This window comes from Sinohyriopsis cumingii, chromosome 5 (genome assembly GCF_028554795.1).
Source record: "Sinohyriopsis cumingii isolate HCF-2022 chromosome 5, ASM2855479v2, whole genome shotgun sequence".
NCBI lineage: Eukaryota > Metazoa > Mollusca > Bivalvia > Unionida > Unionidae > Sinohyriopsis > Sinohyriopsis cumingii.
In genome coordinates, this window is record NC_142965.1 from 19981471 (window position 1) to 20000019 (window position 18549).

General features: G+C 35.7%; 1 protein-coding gene and 1 long non-coding RNA gene across 2 annotated transcripts in view; one reads left to right on the plus strand and one right to left on the minus strand.

The window, feature by feature from the left end:
- Positions 1 to 18549, minus strand: part of LOC149798742 (general transcription factor IIF subunit 2-like) — a 116982-nt gene that overhangs the window by 68972 nt on the left and 29461 nt on the right. The gene's annotated exons all lie outside the window — the stretch shown is intronic.
- On the plus strand, positions 5060 to 8631 carry LOC149798743 (uncharacterized). The gene is made up of 2 exons (XR_016420845.1): positions 5060 to 6036; positions 7942 to 8631. It is a non-coding gene; the product is annotated as an uncharacterized LOC149798743 (long non-coding RNA).

Genomic DNA, 18549 nt, shown 5'->3' on the forward strand with positions numbered 1-18549 from the left:
ATATACAACACTTATCCATCAAGGACACTTCCATGAACCCCCCAACAAGAGTCTATATATTTGTCCTAAATATATACAGGGCACTTACCCATCAAGGACACTTTCATGAACCCCCAACAAGTCTACATTTTTGTCCTAAATATATACAGGACACTTATCCATCAAGGACACTTTCATGAACCCCCAACAAGTCTACATTTTTGTCCTAAATATATACAGGACACTTATCCATCAAGGACACTTTCATGAACCCCCAACAAGAGTCTATATATTTGTCCTAAATATATACAGGACACTTATCCATCAAGGACACTTTCATGAACCCCCAACAAGAGTCTATATTTTTGTCCTAAATATATACACAACACTTATCCATCAAGGACAATTTCATGAACTGACAATTAGAATATATTCATCTGTTATGTATACAAATTAGAGGTCCAAAAGAGGATACTTCCATGAACTCCCAACAAGAATGTGTCATGTATATAAAGCTTACTTGTCCACAAAGGACAAATTCATGAACCCCCAAAGATAAATATATTTTTCTTGTACTTAAGGGATGCTTGTCCATAAAGGATAGTCTCATGACTCCCCAACAGGAATCTATGAATCTGTCCTGTATACAAATGACATATATGTATGTATGTATGTATGTATGTATGTATGTATGTATGTGTGTGTGTGTGTGTACGTATGTACGTACGTATGTATGCATGAATGTACGTACATAACTATGTATGTATGTAAGTATGTATGTATGCATGAATGTATGTACATAACTATGTACGTATGTATGTATGTATGTATGTATGCATGCATGCATGAATGTACGTACATAACTATGTATGTATGTATGTATGTATGTGAGGTGATGTGATTTGGATTTTTAACATAGCTTTAACAATTTTTCAGTCATATTGCTACAATGTCTGCAATGTGGCAGTTTATAGTGATGTCTAGCACTGGGATATCATGCCGCAGACATGTAGCATGACATCCCACCCAGTCACATTATCCTGACACCAGGCCGACCAGTCCTAACACTAACCTCTTAGTATGTATGTATGTATGTATGTATGTATGTATGTATGTATGTATGAATGTATGTATGTATGTGTGTAATTATGTATGTATGTATGTATGTATGTATGTATGTATGCATGTATGTATGTATGTATGCATGCATGCATGCATGCATGTATGTATGTATGTATGTATGTATGAATGTGTGTATCTATGTATGTGTGTGTGTGTGTGTATGTATGTATGTATATATTCATCTGGTATATAAAGATATAAAGGGTACTTATCTAATTTTCACAGATATATCTATTTTAATGGTATATAAATGACACTGCTGCAGAATAACTAAGAATTGTACAATTTATTATTTATGCAGCTGTTGACATGTTTTTGCAAAGTTAGAACCTTAAGTTATTTTCAATAACTAATGCTTTTTATCAATACATTTGTATTACAAGTTAATGGGGTAATGTCATGGATTATAATACAATGTTTTATGTACTGAAAAAATTGAGACAGTTACCTTGATATTAATTAGACCTGTCTATAAAGAATTAAATGGTCCTTCCCCTCAAGTGTCCCTTCTCTATTCCATGATCTCCTGAGTTGCTTTGACTTTTTTCTGATTGCATGAGTGGACTGGATGTAAATTAGTCTTTAGGTCTATTCATGTCACTCAATTGAGTAAGAGGAAATATATGGTGTTATAGGTTCCAAAATAATGAATATTCATAAGGAGAATTAGAGAATCAATTTAAGAGGCAAGATGGCTAACAAGCAAAAGTAGATTTCCTTTTGAAAGCAATAAGCCTGTGATTCATTAAAACTAGTTACAAAAGTGAAAGGCTCTCATCATGAAAAGATCATCAACAAACAAAATTCTGTTTGGGTATTTTGTTCTCCACCTCCATCTGTCTGTCTGTCTGTCTGTCTCTGTCCCTCCAAGCTGTAGTACCACAGTAGTTAGTGTGCTGGACTTGCAGCTAGATGTGTGCTGGTTGTTAAAATCATACCCAGACAAAAATGGATTGGCCATAACTCCTTGTGGGCCATAACTGTTTGTTTCTGGGACTTAACTGTGAGTTTCTGGGCCTTAACGATGTGTTTTGGGGCATTAACGATGTGTTTATGGGCCTTAACTGTGTGTTTCTGGGCCTTAACGATGTGTTTATGGGCCTTAACTGTGTGTTTCTGGAAAAAAACACTCCAGTCAAATTACCTCAGCACAATATAACCTACCATTTGCTGATATGCATGTAAACACCAATGAATAAATCAACTATACCCATCTTTCTGCATGATATGTCTTCAAAAACATAAGCTGCACATATATAATAACCATTGACAAATAACTTGCAAAACCAATGTTTCTATGTACTGTATTCTGTATATAATTGGCTTGTGCATGAAATTGTGCAACCATGGGAACAATAATATTTTTAAAAAATCTTAAACATAAGCCACACAGATGCTTTATTATCAAATGAGCATGATGCAATCCTGATCCATAATCAATTGTAGGACTTACACTAATTTCTCAATATTTAAAATGTCAATGGAATGCACAAAGATTGTACACCATGTTAATTGTAACCTGAAAACTTGATTTCTTATATAAACCTCTCATATATTTGAAAAAATGTCATATATATATATATATATATATATATATATATATATATATATATATATATATATATATATATATATATATATATATATATATATATATATATATATATATATATATATATATATATATATATATATATATATATATATATATATATATATATATATATATATATATATATATATATGTGCATGCACAGACCAGCTGTTAAAAAAAGTATTTCTAATTCATTTGTAGGATTCAACAGCTGCTATCCAACATTAGTGCAAAAGTGAATGAGTCATCTGTATGATGAAACCTTTCAACACTACTGTTTACTCAAATGTGTTCCACAAAACATTATACCTAGTGTATGACAGCAAATTCTTGGAAAGTACTGGCAAAAAATTACAATGTTGACACTGCCACAACATGTACAGCTTGCTTTTTCAGTCAAGGCAGGTCTTGCCAAAAGCAATGCAATGCCCAGACTAATGTCATCCTTTTTCATATTAAATAAAATTTGTATTTTGAGTTTTAACACACAAACATGCATGTATATACACACACAGGTGCACACACAAACACATGCATGCATGTACACACACAGGCACACACACACACACACATGCATGCATGCACATAAATAGCTGCATACATATGCATGTATGTACACACACATGCATGTACACACACATGCATGCACATACACATGCATGCACACACACACAGATGCACATACACATACTACTGTGTAAAGAAATATGTCTTTGCCTAAAAGCTCTGCTACAATTTACTCTCTTTGCATAAAACATTTTTTTTTTTAAATTGACAACACAAAACACCCTGATGTTGACACTACTGCCCATGTTGTTGCAGTTGCCTATCTGTCTTTCAACACTGGGTCAGTAAGTTGGTTGGTTGGTTATTTGCTTGGTTGATTTGTGTTTAATGGCAAATTAACACATATATGAATCTGTGCTTTGCCAAGAGACAAAGCAATGCAGCCAAAGTACTGGGGTGATGGGAATAGAGTGCTTTGCCAAGAGACAAAGCAATGCAGCCAGAGTACTGGGGTAATGGGAATATAGTGCCTTGCCCAGAGACAAAGCAATGCAGCCAGAGTACTGGGGTAATGGTAGTAGAGTGCTTTGCCTAGAGACAAAGTGATGCAGCCAGTGTACTGGGGTAATGGGAATAGAGTGCTTTGCCCAGAGACAAAGCAATGCAGCCATAGTACTGGGGTAATGGGAACAGAGTGCTTTGCCCAGAGACAATGCAGCCAGGGTACTGGGGTAATGGGAATAGAGTGCTTTGCCCAGAGACAAAGCATTGCTGCCAGAGTACTGGGGTAATAGGAATAGAGTGCATTGCCCAGAGACACATTATGGCAACCAGAGTACTGAGGTGATGGGAATAGAGTGTGTTGCTCAAAGAAACAGTAAACTTGGCAGGATGTTTTAAAAAACACAAGAATAAAACCTGTACTGCTGAACAACTGGCAAAACCCTGTTTACCATCTCCAGCCACAGTGGTTCTCAGTAATGAATACAGTAAATCACAATCTTTCAGCATTATTAACTTCCAATAAATCTCAAATTTTAGACTATTAGCAACATAAAACTTTGACAAATTAATGATGTAGGAAAATTATAAATGTTTAGTGATAATGATTATTCAATATGTAAACAAAGGTAATGTATGCTCATTAAACACAAATATGATTGGTGTATTGTAACATTGGGGTATTACTGAACTGAAAATAACATGAATAACTGCTGACAGTGAGTGATGTTTAAAACAAATTATAGACAAAATAATCAATAAATTATTTCCTAAAAAGAAGCCCAAGTGGACTGATATTGCCCCTTGGCATACACAGATAATAATAAGGCAGGTGTCTTGGGTTCAAAGACATCAAAGTAAGGATAATTTCTAGCTAACTGGTAGAAAATGTTTATATTTGAAATGTTGTAAAGGCATTTCTTCCTTGAGTAATTTCATCTAGACTCTAAGGTGGTGAATTGGCATGTTTTGTATAAGTGCAAAAGTGTTTATGTAAGGATTATAAGTAGTACATTTGGTCTGACATGGTCAGGCCGTTTGGAGAGAAAGTCAATTTATGATGGGAGATAAGCATCATTTGTAAGTTTTCCATCAAGCTACTAAACAAGTTCTCATCCCTACAACTGGGAATTATTTTTATCATGAAATGAACATTTCTGCATGGTTACTATGGAAGCTATACTAATGCTATGGGAGGATATGTTGGACACTATTTTGATACCACATTTCCAAAAAAAACATTCCAACCAAGTTTGATCAAAATTGGCTCAGTTGTTTGAAAGAAGTAGAAATTCTATTATGGCTGTTAAGATACCACACTGTTGCTACGAAAGCCACCCTAAACACAATTTTGACTGTGCATGTGTTATGAAACATTCATACTAAGTTTAATGAAATTGTCTCAGAGAAGCTGAAAATAGGTTTTTCAAATACTTGCTATGGAATCCACATTGTTTCTGGTAGAGTCACATTGGATACAGTTTTGATAAAGCATGTCCAAGGAAACACCCATTCCATATTTGATCGAAACTGGCTCAGTTGTTCCAGAAAAGAAGTAGAAAATAAGTTTCTATTCAACTACTTAAGGAAGCAACCCTTACATTGGACAAAATTTTTATAAAGCGTGTCCACAGAAACACTCCTGCCAGGTTTGACCAAAATGACCCAGTTGTTCTAGAAAAGAAGTAGAAAATAAGTTTCTACTCAACTGCTTAAGGAAGTTGAAGGTCACAAGTCCACAATGACTAATGAAGACAACACTAATCAGAAGCTATGGCCTGCTTCACTTTTGTACTGGCCTTATTCATCCAAGACATCCTGCAGAAAGTTTACACTGACTGGCTCAGGCTGGCTTGTACAGGGTTGTGATTTGGGCTGAGAACTCAGCTGCTTCACTTTATGTGTGACATGCCTTGTTCCAGGACCCTTGTTTAACCAATGCAGTACACTTTCTACTGGTTCAAAGTCATTTTAAACTATCCTCATCTGGAATTACATCACAATTAATACTTCCAGTTCAGTACCCAAGAATGTAGTTCTAGTCTATTTTTAGAACATTTTTTCCTCTCTCATTTTGGTGGTGATAGAAGAGTTTTATTTATGCATTTTTGGTAGGGATTTAAAGGTAACTGTTTATTCTTGATAATATGAGCTCAGGGTGTTGTTGTCTGTATGTATTTTGGTGACAGTGCACAGTGAGTAATAAGGCCTTGGTGATGATCCGGAAGTGAAATACGTGTTCTGGTTACATGGTGTTATGTTGACAGTCAATGATCTAAAAAAAGAGCAGGTCAACCTTTGACAAGAACTTCACCGTGAAGTCATCTTTGAAGGTATTTTAGATTAACATATGATTTGCATTGATTGTCACACAGTGGAAAGGTCAGTACTGAGAAACAAATGTAGAGAACATATAGTAAAATTAATTGTGTACTATGTCCTGTCAGGGCAGTATTGGAGCAAAGTTTAAATTGGTATAAAATCTTTATTATTAATGATAGACACATGAAATTTTAATATGTCATGTATATTGACTTTTAAAACATAAAAATGAAATTAAAAGTAAAAAATTAATTTTTAGTTTAAAAATTTTAATAAAATTTAAAAAAAATTAAAAAAAATAATTAAAAAACCCCTAAAATGCACATATATAATATTTTTGGGAATCATATTAAATGTTATCAGCATGTATGTATTCCTACACCATATAAAAGCTCCAATGTTGGATTTTTTTCACATTTTGTCAGAGAAAATATCTTTGTAGTCAAAATGAGACCTTCATTAAAAATACATGAAGACAAAATTATAATTTGTATTGGCCATTCAGACTATTTATTAGGGGTCCAATCAGTTAATTTATGTGTTTGTGATGGGGTCACTTCCTGAGTAACAAACATCTGCTTGTATAGCCTTCAGTAATTCTTTATAAACATAGTTATAAGGTATTTAGTGAGAGGACAGCGATGAAAACTTTATACTAGAACCTACTCAAGTTCTGTACTAAATCATTTTAAGCTGTCTGAGAATGAAATACAGGTCAAAGGGATAAAATATGCTTCCCCCAGGTATATTTACCCTTGGATGTAAGAAAAAAGCAAAATGATGTAAGTTGAATACAAAATGCATTCCATTTTATTGTTCAGTTAGGTTAAGATATTGATTGGTGTGGTGCGGCATTGTGGCCTATATGATGTTATGGGAATTCTAATGATCCATCTTGCTTTATGCATTATTAATTACTAATACTATTTGTTAACTGACACTCTAAAGATTACATAAGAAGCATTCAAACAAATTATATGAATTTAACTTTGTACATGGTTACATATCCCACATATACAAATATCCATCCATTTTAGAATGTTTGGGATCAAAAGTTCACATTCAGTACATCATATAGGCTGACATTGTACCTATAGTGAACCTGTAAAGCACATTTATGGCTATGTGCACTGAAAATATCCCAAAATGTTATTTTCATCATGAATATGCCTATGTATGGTAACATATTTCAATTTAGTACTTTGACAGAGTGCGGTATTGAAACATCAGCTGATATCTGATTCCACTCAATCAATGAGCTTAATAATTGGTAACCAACACTCTTCAAAATACCATATAAATGTTCAAATAGATCATTTGAATTATGTTTGCACATTTGATCTTAACAAGTACATTGTATATGTCCCACATATGCAAATTTCCATCCTTGTTTACAAGTTTTGGGGATGAGAATTTCACATTTAGCTGATGATATAGGATTTATTGGTGCTTATAGTTGATTTGTATGACCACATTTGGCTGTATTCACTTGCAATATACAAAATTGTTATTTCCCTCATGAATAAGAATGCTTATAGTAACACATTCTAATTTAGTACATTGTCACTTGACTTTCCTGTATACTGGTATGTAATAATGTTTACACCAATGATCAAACCTCACCACCCCAACATTGCCTTAAACTTTATGATACATAGTCTACCTGATTAGTTATTTAACTTGTAAATGTCTAAATGTGCTTCTAGAAACCTCATATACTTTTAGGATGAATTTAACACTTTAATACATGGCCATTGCTTCACATTTCTGAGTATCACTCTGTCAAGTTTAATATTTTCCCCCATGCTTGCAACCTTAATGTTAATTTGAAATCACCATATCTAACACATTTTAACTTCATTTACATAGATCTTACTGTTTTCTAGAATTAAGTGAAACATATTGTATCTTTTCAGGTCTAGCCTGGTATCTGGAACAAAGTGTTAGAGTTGGATCAGCTTGGAAGCTCTCCTGAGTAGTCTGGTGGTAATAGCATGGTTTCATAAGGGCATGTGCAGTGTACTGCCATAAGTGACCAAGATTAGTTCATATCACCACACTGATATATGGCACCTCAAAGACATGGCTTAGGTTTTCATGAGAGAGATCAGCACCATTTTTCAGTAAGGTAGAACCTCCCTAGAAACTATTTTCCTATCCCACTGCCACCTTTTGTTGTTATCGACATTGAAATGGAATGCATTTTTGCTATAAAACATGGTAGTGGTCCCATTAGAACTTTAAATCTGAATGTGCTATTAGTTATGGAAACAACTGCCTAAGTACCTGACACAATAAATGTGGAACATAGCACCTGTCAGTGTTTCTTTAGTGTGTACACGTATATGCATCTGGACAGGCATATTGCGGTTTGCTGCCAAAATCACTATGAGCTATGATGCTTCACTACCCCTGGGGAAAATGTTATCAGTTATACAGACCCAAACTACTATTTGTTTTAAATATCATTCATTAGTCAACTTTTCTGTCTAAAATTTGTCAAACTGTGTTTTAAAACTTGTATGAAAATTTAAGTTCTCAATAAAATTTAGTTTTTAAAATTTAAATGTTTATTTAATTTGCCATTAAAACTGAATTTATCAACATTTGTAACTTTCAAACATATTTTCAGACAGGGCTTATCTTGTATCACAATTAGGTTTTTACTGCATTGAAAAATTCCTATAATTAAGGAAAATATAGCAAATTTAGTTTTGGTTTCTCAAGAGCACTTGGACCAGAACTTGCACCCTGTGGAACACCAGCACTACATACTTTCTGACAGGTGTCACATGTTTTCCTTGCAAGGAAATTCAAAAAGACTTCATGTATAAAGTTGAAATAGGTATAGCATGCAAATATAAAAGTTGGACTAAAATTGGCGTAAAACATGGAGCCTGTCAGGAATTACATCACAATTAATACTTCCAGTTCAGTACCCACGAATGTAGTTCTAGTCTATTTTTAGAACATTTTTTCCTCTCTCATTTTGGTGGTGATAGAAGAGTTTTATTTATGCATTTTTGGTAGGGATTTAAAGGTAACTGTTTATTCTTGATAATATGAGCTCAGGGTGTTGTTGTCTGTATGTATTTTGGCGACAGTGCACAGTGAGTAATAAGGCCTTGGTGATGATCCGGAAGTGAAATACGTGTTCTGGTTACATGGTGTTATGTTGACAGTCAATGATCTAAAAAAAGAGCAGGTCAACCTTTGACAAGAACTTCACCGTGAAGTCATCTTTGAAGGTATTTTAGATTAACATATGATTTGCATTGATTGTCACACAGTGGAAAGGTCAGTACTGAGAAACAAATGTAGAGAACATATAGTAAAATTAATTGTGTACTATGTCCATCTGACTGATCAGATTTGTCTGACTGCAAAGTGGGCTTTTAATCTGGTTCATAGAAAGAAAAAAACTTTCACACTGTGGAAGGTGAAAGGTGAAAGTGTGAAGATTAGTTCTACTAGGGTCTTCACATGCATAAACTGTGAAGATTAATTCTACCAGGGTTTTCACATGTATAAACTGTGATGAGCAATTCCAACAGGGTCTACATATGTATAAACTGAACAGCAATTCTACCAGGGTCTACAAATGTATAAACTGTGAAGAGCAATTCTACAAGGGTCTACACATGTATAAACTTTAAAGAGCAATTCTACCAGGGTCTACAAATGTATAAACTGTGAAGATTTGTTCTACCAGGGTCTACACATGTGTAAACTGTTGTTCTTCAGACTGAAGTAGCAGAGAGAGAACTGCCAGTTGATGACCCGACCTTTGCTTGCATAGCCTCACCTTGAGGTTCTGCCATTCATCATGAATGCTCTTTCTGATATCTTGAGGGAAAACTTGTTGGACAAAACTTGTGGCCACACTTGGAAGTGAGGCAATATTTGAGGCTCAGCAAGATCCTGAAATCGGTCCAAGATGTGTTGACTCACTTGCTGAATTAGGACGCTTTGATGGCTTTGGTTATGGACCCTTCAGTTTGATGTCTTGAAACTGCTGAGTTAGTTAAACTAATAATAGAATTCAGACAAGACAAACACTCACCAGGTGTCATGCAAGTGTGTGTACAGTGTGTTAATGGCCTCACTCACTTCAAAAATCAGATACTGGTTGTCTGCAACAGCTGACAAACTGCAGCGACATGCCTGAGGATATCAATCATTCAGTGCATGTATTTTACAAATTAAACCCTAGTAAGATCATCCAGAAGTTTCTTAGCTTGTACATGTTCATCTGAGTAATAACACAAATTTATGACTCAGGCAATATGGACAATACATTTCTGCACCCCCAAGCATGTCCTAAAACATTTTCTAACAAGTCTGACTCAGTGGTTCGAGAGAAGAAATCAAATTTTACTTTATTGCTATGGATGCCATAACACTTCTAGGAATTACCTTTGACTTAATTTTGACACAGCATGTCCTAAGAAAATTCCTACCAAGTTTGACTCAAGCTGTTCTAAAGAAGTTTCAGACTGGTTACTAAGGAAGCTGTACAAATACTGATGGAGCCACTTTGGAAAAACAGATGATATCCTCAGAGACATTCCTACAAAGTATGAACAAAATTGACAGCTGTTCTTGACAAGAAGTTGAAATTATACTTTCCATTCTCAGGGAAGCCACCACACAGTGAATGAAATTTGAACAAAGATGTGTTCACTGAAAAATGTTACTAATATTTTAAACCCACCAATATTTTATGGTTTACAGCATTGTCTTGGATTTAGAGGAAATTTAAGAAGCAATATATCTTTGAAGAAACACATCAAAAGTTGTGACACTTAGCATAATCAAGAGTCCCTCAAAGGAACTGAAGCTTGACTGTACAAAAAGAATTTTCCAGGAATTCAAGATAAGAACATTTCCTTCTTTAATTCTTGATTGTTGACACCATTGACATTTTCAAATTATGCTATGCACATATTTGATATCAGCTTGGCACCATTTTCAACTAAGCAGACATTATTAGGTTGTTATGCTCTATGGTCTTAAACTAAGTAACAGGAACAAGCAAAAACCCACAAGCTTTGTAAAATTCAACAAATAATTTATTTTCCAAGAAAACAAAATGAAAATATAAAAAGAGCTTACAGTATTGTGAATTAAATCCCAAACAGTCCTAAACTTTCTATCACAAGTCCAAATGTATAATGTTCCAACTGAATTCCAGTGGTACATATGTAGTTTATTTGGGAGTAAATTTATTATGCAATACTTACCCATAGCTATTGTTTAACTTTGTTTTTCATGCCCGAAAAATGCACCATTCATTTGATGTTAATACATCTTCCCTTAGATTGAAGAATTGTCAGTATGATGCATTTCCTCATGCAATTTGCCTTGCTCTTGGTATGTTATGTGCAAAACATGCAGAGATGGTTAATCTTTATCATAGATGACAATTACATCAAGACATCAAAGTGGGGTGGGAGGAGGGCATTTGACAATAGCTATGGTTAATTATTGCATAATTAAAATTAGTTTCACCCCCCAAAAAAACTACATTTTAAAAGCAACTAAAGCCATTGTGTAGCTGAATTTATCATTAATGAAGGTTGCCTGATGCGCCGTAACAATGAGACCCAGAAAAAAACTGCCAGAGCTTTCTTGTATTAACAAACGGAGGTAAAAGGAAGTTCTGGTTTGTGAGGAAATTCATCCCCATGTAAATGAAGTCTTCTGATGGAGTGAGTTTTCTCATGGTTCGGCAAAAGGCCCAATTGAGTTACCATGGACCAACAGCAGTACAGGTCCTGACAAAGTGCTAGATTTGAACATTGTGGACCAGCCAATCATCATAGTACTGGAAAATTGGCATTCCCAGTAATCAAAGGTATCCTGCTACTATTTCCATAACTCGGGTGAAACTCTGGGTGTAGGAGGAATTCATAATGGTAGGACCTGGATATGAAAAACTTCCTGGTCTAAGCTAAAATAGAGATATCTGTGGTGAGAGGAAAACAAGGACTTGTAGATAGTCATTCTGAAGGTCTACGGAGACAGCCCAATCAGACTGGCGAAGCGCATTTGATGTTGAGGAGGTGGTCTCCATCCTGAAAGGTTCTTCCAGAAGAAACTGGTTCAACGGGGAGAGGTCAATTATAATGCAAAACTATCCATTTTTCTTGGCTACCTGGAAGATATGGGAATAGAAGGTTGGTGACTGATCATCTAGAACCCTCTAGACTGCCCTGTTCTGTACCAGGGTGTGCACTTCCTTCCTCAGTTTCACTAGATTGGATTGGTGAAGAAAGATGGCAGTCTGGGATATAGGAGGTAGTTCCCAAAACTGGAGTTAGTACCCCTCTTTCACTATTGAATGGACCCAACCATCATGCATAATGTTTGACCAGGCCTCAGAAAAGAGGCCTAGGTAAGCACCAATGGAAATGCCTGGGAGAGGCATGTGAGGCAGGAGAGCTCTCATGTCCTCAGGCTGTCCCTGACCCACTTTTTGGGAAAAGAAGGGCAGACCTGCCAACCCTGACGAGTCCGTCTCAGTAAGGCAGTTGATTTATTTCCGAAAGTTTGACCAGTTTTCAGTAAGGTGTAAAAAAATATAAACTGATAAAAATATCATAAAACTGGAAAACATAATTAAAAGTTCATTATTCAAAACATGCAGTGAAGATAAACATTATATTCAGCTGAAAAGTCTGTAAAGTATGCAGACTTTATTGACCACCAGTACAGTAGCACAAACTTTAGTTCCAACCCTATGCAGCTCAATGGCTTGTTGCTATCTCTCAACTTAGGTAATTCGTGGACAACGGCAATCCTATCTCCCACCATGAGTCATACTCAAAATGGCATGTGATGTCCAATAAACGTAATTGTGTCCCTTCCAGCTTTTATTCACAAGAATCTGAATATTCCATTTTAATCTTCTGTGTTGATTATTAACACTTTTTAAGAGGCTTATTTTCCCTTTTGTCTTAAACTTGCATTGCTTCTAGGATGCTATTTAAAAAAAATAATTCTATAATTAACAATTTGATCATGCAGATGCTTCACATGAATAAATATGTGCAGTTTAAAGTGCCCGATGTGCTGTTCTAAAGTTAGTCTGCTTCCCTGACTAATTTAACCTAATTCTAATATGAAACCCAGATCCAACTCAAACGTGGATGAACCAATTTTCTGGATTTTTTGACAATAATCAATTTTCTGGAGTTTTTGCTTTTATAATATAAGTCCGTATTTTAAGGGTAATTTTCGTAAGACTTACGGCAATATCTTAAGAGTTGGCAGGTCTGGAAGGGGGCTGTGAAAACTGCCTTCTTCCTTTCCAGGTTTGTCAAGCATGTCTGTTTTTCAGTCTCTGGGAGACAGATGGACATTTTGAGGTTGCATATTGAACTGGGGTACTGTCTACTTGAAGAACTTGCCAGATGGCCCCTGAGGGCGATTCACATTGACATGCTTCCCGGCCATTTGTGATGGGCAAGGAGTGGATGTGAAGGATCTATGTTCATCATGAAATAAGTCTTGAAACCTAACCTAGGCTTCAAGCAGAGCTGCCCTAAGGCGATCTTTACTGTGATCTTGTAATACCTTTGAGGACTCCAAAGCAACATCATGGCAGATGTGAAAATGTTCTGCTGACAAAGCAATGGAAACAGAAACAGCATGCTGAGATGTCTTGGCCACAGCTTCCAGCAAGCATTAAAAGGTGTCTGGGTTCAAGGAGGCTTCTTTGAGCATACCAAAAGAAGCAACTGAGAAGAGGTCAGCATGTGAAGCTATGGTGATGAGCAGTTGGATCTTCTGTAACATGGCTTCAGTATCTTTTACAGAAAGGTGTGCACAGGCTCCATTTGAAATACCCACTCTGGCCACACCGCCATCAAGTTGGGGAGGTATAATCGGCCACTTTGGGGACTGTACCCAACAGATTGCAGAAGAGACCAAAAGTTGCAACACTGAGGCAGGAATGGCCCAACTTCGACAGCAATTAATATTTTGGCCCATCGAAAACCTCAAGCAATTTCTTCAATTATAGATGAATGAGAAAGGAGGAGGTCTGGTTGGGGTTGAGCACCTGAGATCTTGTCCAGTCTGGAAATGACCTTTTTGGACTGTGTCGCAGGTTTAGGGCACATGTCAGGGGGTAAGAGGTGACAGACTTCATTTATTGCCTTGTCAAAAGACCATACCTGCTCTTTCACATATAACAGAGATGAAGGAGTGGGTGAAAAAGCAGATGTCACTTGTGTTTCATCCATGTTGAACTCCTTAGAGTCTACTAGAATAGAGACAGCATCATCAAGGACACTCTGAACTGGATAGTGTGTGGGCATCACCAAGTACCTATGATGAGAAGAGAGTATACTTCAATATGGTGAGTAAGGAGTGGCATGAACTGGAGAGAGATGTGAACATCTGTCAGTCCTGGAAGAAGCGATGCCTCTAGCTTTCTGAATTGTTTCCACCCAGTGAAGAGGTGATGGCAGTACATGAGCTGCAGTATCACATCTGTGATGAAAGCAAGATCAAAAAGCCCAAGGGGGCATACATGACCAAGACACCGAGGTGGAGGGCCCCATATTCCAATAATAATGGGAAATGGGAGGATACAAATCACAAATGTTATATAGGCACATTGTGCTAAACTTAAATAACACCTTCAAAATATAATAAAGAAATTTCAGAAATAATGTTTTGAGAATAAATGTAATACCTTAAACACTCAGACGTAGTTTGCTTTGATGTAAGTGACCATATATAAGTACCTATTTACTCAGCTATGGTAATCAAGCTACTCATTTGAGCAAGTGTTCATACCTTACCTGACTGACAATGATAGTCACTGGTTAGCCAGTCCAATATAATTTTGGGGGCCCAAATAATCTGGTACTACTATTATGCAGGGCATCTCATCCTGCTCAACCCACTTTAGAGTTTACAACAGTTAATTCATGTGGATTAATGCTGTAGAATAAATGGTTACTGGCATTGGTGCCAGACAAAAATCCCCCTTTTCCCAAGCCAGTTTCATGGTTCAAACAAGTACCTGGTCTCTTGTCAGAAAATAAAAGATAAATTTGCCAATTATAAACAAAAGGAAATGTAAAAACAACCAGCTGTCCAAACTTAAAGATGGAATGAACTCTGTGTTCAAAGTTACGAATTTGTGTTATGGTAAACTGAAAAACAAAACTAAAAAGTATCAATGATGATCAGTTATGTGAATATGCTGTATGATAGTTATGAGACTTGTATAAATAAAGGTGTCATTTCATATGATTTACATCACTTTGTTGGATCGCTTACATCTCTGAAAAATGGTTACCTCTTGGGCATGTGGGTCAAAATAAATGAAATAGCAAAATGACATCTTTTTTAAATGTGATTTGAAAGAACAAGATTTGGTAAAAACGATGAATAAAGCAAACTCTGCATCTAGTACGTTTGGGAGTAAACAAGGATATACGCTTTGCACTGTGTAGGTACTATTATGTACACTATATATAGTACCAGTTGCTCGGTAAACTCAAAGTGCCTAATGAATTATTAAAAAGTTTTTTTTACCTTGATTTGATTTAATGATGGAAAAATTGGACAGTGTGCACATTCAAATAATAACATGAAAATAATCATTGTAGTTTATAACATCTTATTGACATAGTAAATGAACAAGGGCTGGTCACTGCTGTGTGCAGTATGGTGATCTTGTTAATTTTGTCTTGACTTTTTTGTACATCTATAAGTGTTGGAACACCAAAATTACTATAATTGTTAAATGCATATAAATCTTGGGATATGTAAAAAAATGTATTATTTTGTGTCCCAAGACTTACAGTCATTACAGTAATGGATATAAATCTTTCACAAGCAGTTTGAAGTACAAGTAAGAAAGAAAGAAAGGAATATGCATGGAGAAAGAGATGTAACTCTTGTTTCTCATATAGTATGCACAATGAAGGGAGAGAACTAATACTTAAGGTAGAATAACATGTTGCTCTCATTTTGCTCCAGGCCCTGTCACCGAAATGCTGATCTCATGGGGTCATCCACTAGTTACTAGTGATAGTGCCTAGTGGTTTTCAAATACTGATCCCATGGGGTCATCTACCAACTAATACTGATGACACCTAAACATTTGATGTTTAATGATTTTCTTGTTTGACTAAAATCAATACAATGATTTTATCTGACAATATTGTACCAAGCAAAGATATGCATGACAATAATGTGCTGGGCAAAGAGCTGTTTGGCAATATTGTGCTGGATAATGATTTGTATCATAATATTGTGCTAGGCAATGATTCACATCATAACACTGTGCTGAGCAATGATTTGCATCATAATATTGTGCTAAGCAATGATTTGCATCATAATATTTTGCTAGGCAATGATATGCATCATAATATTGTGCAAAGCAATGATCTGCATATAATACTGGGCTGGGCAATGATTTGCATTATAATACTGTGCTGGGTAATGATTTGCATTATAATACTGTGCTAGGCAATGACATGCATCATAATATTGTGCTGGGCAATGATTTGTATCATAATATTGTGCTAGGCAATGATTTGTATCATAATATTGTGCTAGGCAATGATATGTATCATAATATTGTGCTAGGCAATGATATGCATCATAATATTGTGCTAGGCAATGATTTGTATCATAATATTGTGCTGGGCAATGATTTGCCTTATTATACTGTGCTGGGCAATGATATGCATCATAATATTGTGCTAGGCAATGATATGTGTCATAATATTGTGCTAGGCAATGATATGTATCATAATATTGTGCTAGGCAATGATATGCATCATAATATTGTGCTGGGCAATGATTTGCCTTATTATACTGTGCTGGGCAATGATATGCATCATAATATTGTGTTAGGCAATGATATGCATCATAATATTGTGCTGGGCAATGATTTGCCTTATTATACTGTGCTGGGCAATGATATGCATCATAATACTGTGCTAGGTAATAATATGCATCATAATATTGTGCTGGGCAATGATTTGCCTTATTATACTGTGCTGGGCAATGATATGCATCATACTATTGTGCTAGGCAATGATATGTATCACAATATTGTGCTAGGCAATGATTTTTATCATAATATTGTGCTGGGCAATGATTTGCATTATAATACTGTGCTAGGCAATGACATGCATCATAATATTGTGCTGGGCAATGATTTGTATCATAATATTGTGCTAGGCAATGATATGCATCATAATATTGTGCTAGGCAATGATATGCATCATAATATTGTGCTAGGCAATGATTTGTATCATAATATTGTGCTAGGCAATGATATGCATCATAATATTGTGCTAGGCAATGATATGCATCATAATATTGTGCTGGGCAATGATTTGCCTTATTATACTGTGCAGGGCAATGATTTGCATCATAATATCGTGCTTAAATATACATTACATTCCATTCTGAATTTTAAATATTGCAATGCATAGACTCATTAGTACTATCTTCAGTGGATGTATCCAATATGCTATCTAGTTCAGCCAATGTGATACACTTTTTATGTATGAGGTGTTCACCTCTCACATAGTGGACAGAGGGCTCAGAATTGCTTGAGTTACTAAGTATCCAAATTCTGTGCATAGTGACGTCATCCTATTTTGTTTCCAGTTTCAGTATTTGTAAATGGCAGGTTCAATTTGATAATAATAAATTAATTTTTGACAACATTTTGTGGAGTCCTGGCATTAGGCACCAACCAAAGCCAGTTGAATCTCAACCTCAGCAAGACAAACAATTCATTCAACAAACTAGGTTACAGGGTTCCTTTCAACTCAAAGGGTTGAAAGAATTCAAATGGCTAAGTTGTGACAAAGAGAAACAAATCATGTACTGGTCTTCATGTGAAACAAATTCAACAGCTGATGAACCCTCACCGTTTGTCAAAGGAACAGATAACTTCAAAAATGATGCCATAAAAACAAACCAGGCTTCAAATGCATACAGAGTGCATTTCTCTTTTAAAAGCTACAGCCAAACCATTGGCAATTAATGCAACAGCTCATTGTTTATTCAAGTTAAAGCAAGCAAAATATGACAAACTGGTTATACAATTTTGAAATGCACATATCCTGGCAAAATATCATCTGAGCTTTGACCGCTATAGAACCATATGTCACTCAGACAAAGCGAAAGGCCTGGAAGTCAGTTAAAGCAACTTGAAAGACAAGGTAACCGACTTATTTTAATTGCCACAGCCAATACTGTAAGACAAAGTGTAGAAAAGAAGTTGCAGTTTGAGGACTGATGGTACAACTGACTCCACTTTGATAACCTTGCGATCACACTTAAAAACATGCATCCTGGGTAAAAATGAAGGCATATTTCTATGTAAGAACATGCATCCTGGGTAAAACTGAAGACATTTTCCTATGTTAGAACATGCAACCAGGGTAAAACTGAGGAAACTTTTCTTTGTTAGAACATGCAACCAGGGTAAAATTAATAATACTTTTCTCTCATACTAGACCTGCAGATTAAAACCA